Source organism: Phodopus roborovskii, unplaced genomic scaffold (assembly GCF_943737965.1).
Source record: "Phodopus roborovskii unplaced genomic scaffold, PHOROB, whole genome shotgun sequence".
NCBI classification, from domain to species: domain Eukaryota; kingdom Metazoa; phylum Chordata; class Mammalia; order Rodentia; family Cricetidae; genus Phodopus; species Phodopus roborovskii.
In genome coordinates this window covers 20,950,959-20,955,964 of record NW_026126447.1, presented here as the reverse complement: position 1 = coordinate 20,955,964, position 5,006 = coordinate 20,950,959, and the positions used below count along the sequence as shown (strand labels likewise).

The window sequence follows — 5,006 nt, the reverse complement described above, 5'->3', positions numbered from 1 at the left end:
CCAGACAGATTGCTTCCTCCAAAAAAGGACCACATGCTAGAGAAACTTTAAGGGCCCATTCTCTCTCTTTTTATGTATAAAAGAAAATGTCAAATGAGATATGAAACATAATGTAAAATTTGCATTTCCATCCATGTTTCTCTTTTTGTGTCTTCTTCAACATCTGATTTTGTGTTTATAGACATTTTTTTTAAATTTAGAATTAAAAATTTGTTTCTACAATTAGAAATTCAGAGCAGAGGAACTTCAGAGTTTATCTTGCTAGAGTCTTTTCCTTACAGTGAAAAAACCAAGACTACAAGGAAATGAACAACTAGTTCACAACACACCTCCAGTTAATGGACAGGTGCCTACCCACCAATCCCTGAGGATGCTGTTTATTCCATGACTTATCCAGTCTTCACAGCAAAATAGGGAAGAAAGGGTAGCATTATAACAAAAGAAAGATTAACAAGAGAAAGGTATTAACAAACTTACTTAAAGATTTAAAAAATTTTGTTTCCATGTATATATGTTCACTCTGTGTGTGTGGGGGGGTGTGTGCGTGCATGTCTGGCAACAACAACAAAAAACTATTGAATCACTTGGAACTGGAGCGACAGGGTGACAGGCAGTTGTGAACTGCCCTAAGTGGAAGCACGGAATCAAACCCAGGTCCTCTTTAAGAACACCAAATGCTCTTAAACACAGAGCCACCTCTCAGCCCCAAATGTATTCAAAGTTTTATATTACACAGGTGCCAACAACAATGAAGACCAAAAGACCTAAGGAAAACTTCATAGAAATGTAGTGGTTGGGTCAGATATAGAATGGATAGAAATTAGACCGGGGGCAAAGTGGAATAACCTAAGATAATGCCTTGCCTCAGTTTGGTCATAATCCTAGTCCTAGCCAAAGTCCTGACTTGAGGTAACAGAGTATCTCCAATAAATACGTTCCTGTAACTCAAACCAGCAATGAAGTGGGCTGTGGCGGAAGTGCTGGGCGGGATTGTAATCAATATGCTGTGATGGAAACCAAAAATTTCAGTGCATCTTTAAGATACTGACATGAATTTTAGGTTTAAATGGAGGAGTAGCTGGGACAGAGAGCAGCACTGGCTAGTCTGCAGTCTGATTGGTCAGTATATCAGTCCTATTCCTGTCAGGTGAATCCACAGATCCCTATGGCTTGACAGTTTCCTGAGATAACTACATCTCTTTCGGTGGGGGAGGGTCATCTAATCACGATGTAATACATCTTTGAGGCTCTGCTGTCCCAGGAGTCCAAGTTGAGTTTTGGTTTTTGGTTTTTGGTTTTTGGTTTTGTTTTGTTTTGTTTCTCCAGGGGAGAACATGAACTCAATCCGCCACTACCCCAAATTATGCAGTAGAGTTTCCCGCATTTGGGGAAATGGCAGGGGTCAACACATCCGGAGTGCAATGGATAAGCCTAGCCCTGGGAAAACCACCTTTGTGATTATGGTATCTCCCCTGTCAGTTAAGTATGGTGACTGTGGTTTTAAGACAGGATCTGGAGATTTGCTTTTACAGGGTGTCTTTACAAAATGTTGCAGAACAAACGATTAAATGTTTATTTTTATGTAAAAAGGAATATAGTAGAATAATTGGAAAAATAGTGAAGAGTCTCAGCTGTTCTTTGTGATTTCTACTTTGGAGGGGCATGAAAGAGGTTAGGCATCTGTAGTTTTTAGGTAGAATGACTCACTCACCTGCCTATGCTCAGAGTAGAGCAGGACTTGCCCAGAATGAAAACATCAGATACAAAATAAAGTCAGAGATGGCAGCCTTTTCTCTTGCTTTTAGGGCCCCAGAGGAGAATCAGTGCTTTTTAGGAAACACAGTTTCTACATAGTTATTGTAAAGCATGTCTGCCCAGAATCTTCTTCGACTCTCTGTGTAGCTTTGCTTCCTAACAGACAGGAAGCATGGTCCTGTATGATGATGGGCTTCAGGGAGAAGGCAAAGGGGGGCCTTTCTAATGTTTGTGGATTGCTATGAAGGAGGAGGAAGAAAAGAGGTAGAGTATTGAGAATGTTGCCTCGAAACCCTTTTAGTGCACAGTACTTGCTGTGCTATCTTGAAATATCACGTTCAGAACCACACACCTGTATCTTTATTATCTTTCAGATTTTTTCATTATATATATATTTTTTTTTCTAAAAATTAATGTTTTTTAGTTTGAATTATCCTAATGTATGAACAATAACACACATGTTATAACTATTAACCTGTTTTAAAATCCAAGGTCAAGTGAAAGTGAGGTAACAATCTTTTTGCTTCACACTTTTGGTAGGAAAATGGTTTGATGACATCTTATTGACCTTCAAAATTCTCTTGGAGCATAGACCTGCAGACTCCATCATATATATATATCTTCATTCTTGGAAAGTCTCCTAGAACACAGGATTTTGTTGTTGTTTGTTTAAAGTTTTTATTTTATATGTATGAGTGTTTTCTTACATGTGCACATATGCACCACATGTGTGGACAGAACCCATAGAGCCCAGAAGAGTGCCTCAGCTCTCCTAACATTAGAGTTACAGTTGTAAGATGCTACGTTGGTCTAGAAACCGAAACTAGGTTCCTGCAAGAGCAACAAATGCTGATAACCACTGAGTCATATCTCCAGTCCCTGAAATGTAGTTTTTAAATAAAGTTATCCTGTTTGATAGCACTGTTGGGTGGGCTTGACATTAGATGAATAATCATTGCTGATTCATGGTTCGTGTCAAGGTGGAAAGGATAAAAATGGCCCTGACTATGGTGTGCCCTTGCCTGGACTTTACTAACAACCAAAGTGTAAACTACAAGTGTCCTTGCTAAACATATACAAGTAAAAAGAACAAGTCAATATGATGCATGACAGGAACAATGTATGTCAATAATTTCTATGATAAATAGTTGGACTTCCATGTAAGGCCATTCCATTGCTGACATCATTCCATCACATGTCATGTTATGTTGACAGCTGTCAAGAATAGTCTGTTGCCAAAAAGAATACTACATTAGTGTCATGTCTTTAGTCAATATGTCAAATTAATACATCAGCTTTAACCACTAATGCATTTCTTTGAAAGTTAAAAAAAACACCAACTCTGATAAAATGTCATTTATTTCAAAGAAATCTCCAAATATCTCAAAGGTAATTTACATAATATATCAATATAATGTTAACAGAAAAAAAGGATAAAAACTATAGTAATTTTATAAGATACAGAAATAATATTTGATAAAATTAAGCATGTCTTCTTCTTCATGCTAAAAATACTCAGCAACCCAGGAATGGGAGATAGCTTAGCCAATGTGATAACGGTAAAACTGTATCAAATAATGCAAGACTATGTATTTATCCTGAAATCAAGCTCTTATTACTTCTGTTCAGTGTGATGATATATTATTTATGATTTCGTAAAGCTTGCCTGAGGGTTCAGAATGCAAAGCAAGCCACAAATACAGAGGTCAGGCAAAGGTGATACACACCTTTAATCCTAGAAGCCATACTAGCTAGCCACAAATACAGAGGTCAGGCAAAGTTGGCACACACCTTTAATCCCAGAACTCAGAAGACAGGAAGATAGATCTCTATTAGTTCAAGGTGACACTGAGCTACACAAAACTGATCTAGTCCTAAAGAGAAATAGCCCACACAAAGGCATTTTAATCCCAGCACTAGAGATGTATAAAAGGAAGAAGCAGAGGGTCTCATGTGAGATTTAGTTTGCAGACAGGGAGAGCTATTACCTCTGAGCATCCATGGAGACAGCATTGCACTCTGAGGATTCTTAGAGCCAGGATTACCCTTTCAGTCTGAGGGAGAGGTAAGAGCTAGTGGCTGTCTGCTTTCTTTATCTGACCATCAGCTTGAATCCCAATATCTATTACTTTTTATTTTTATATTTATTTTTATTTTATGTTTATTAGTTTTTATTTTTCATGTTATAGTTCAGCATTGAAGTAGAAGTTTTAATCACATCAATTAGGAAAAATTAAAATTCCTCTGAATGGAAACAAAGAATTAATTTACCTATTACAAATGATGATCTTAAATAGAGAAAATCCTCTAAAAATCTATTAGAATGAATAAATGGATTTAATAAGAAGTAATAAGATAATCCATATGTATTTTAATGTATTATATTGTGTATATTATAATATATATTAATTACCTTATATATGATATAATCAATGTATCTCTACATACCAACAATGAACAGTTCAAAGCTGAAAATAAGAAAACAATTCCATTTGCAATTGTATTGAACAGGGTAAACTATTTGGAATTAAATGCAATTAAAGAGATAAAAAGGGGGTTCTCTGAAAATCTATAAGACATTGTTGAAGAAATTGGAGAAGGTCTAAGTAAATGAAAAGAATTCTAATCTGCAAATTGAAAGATTTGCATTGTTAGGGCAGCAGTTCTGCATTAAATCAAGATACCAATTCAATATAATCCCTATGAAACGTCTAGCTGTCTTCTTAGCAGAAGCCAACAAGCTATCTTATGATTCACATAGAAATATAAGAAAGCCATGGTGGAGAAGACAGGATGAATAGAGAAAGCTATGGGAGGAGTCACAATCCCTTATTTCACTGCAGTTTATTTTCAACATTATTTCTTCTTTACTAACTCTAATTTCTTCATTAAAACAACTAAAAAGTGCTCAATATCTCAATAAATGTATTTTATGTTCAATTTTTATTTTTTTTCAAATATACAACTAACTTATTTTATGATTTCTAATAATGGTACACTTCCCAGATGCTTTTCAGCTTCAATATTAAAACATACTCAATAGAGGTGAATATACAGTATTCCTTTAATTTTTAGAATTCCATCTCTCATATCTTTAGAAATACTTGTTTACTGTCTCATTGATTTGATGAATAAATGTAAACTTATTTAAAGTAAATGTAAAGTCACCAAGAATCATGTATTTTGTTGATTTACTGCATAACCTCAAATGTGCTGATTTAGACAGTGCCAAATTAAAATAGGCAGGGTTT

General features: G+C 35.6%; 1 non-coding gene across 1 annotated transcript; it reads right to left on the bottom strand.

Moving 5' to 3' along the window:
* Nucleotides 1–1,323: 1,323 nt before the first annotated feature.
* Nucleotides 1,324–1,487, bottom strand: LOC127225016 (U1 spliceosomal RNA). The gene has a single exon (XR_007834759.1). It is a non-coding gene; the product is annotated as a U1 spliceosomal RNA (small nuclear RNA).
* Between the last annotated feature and the right edge of the window lie 3,519 nt (nucleotides 1,488–5,006).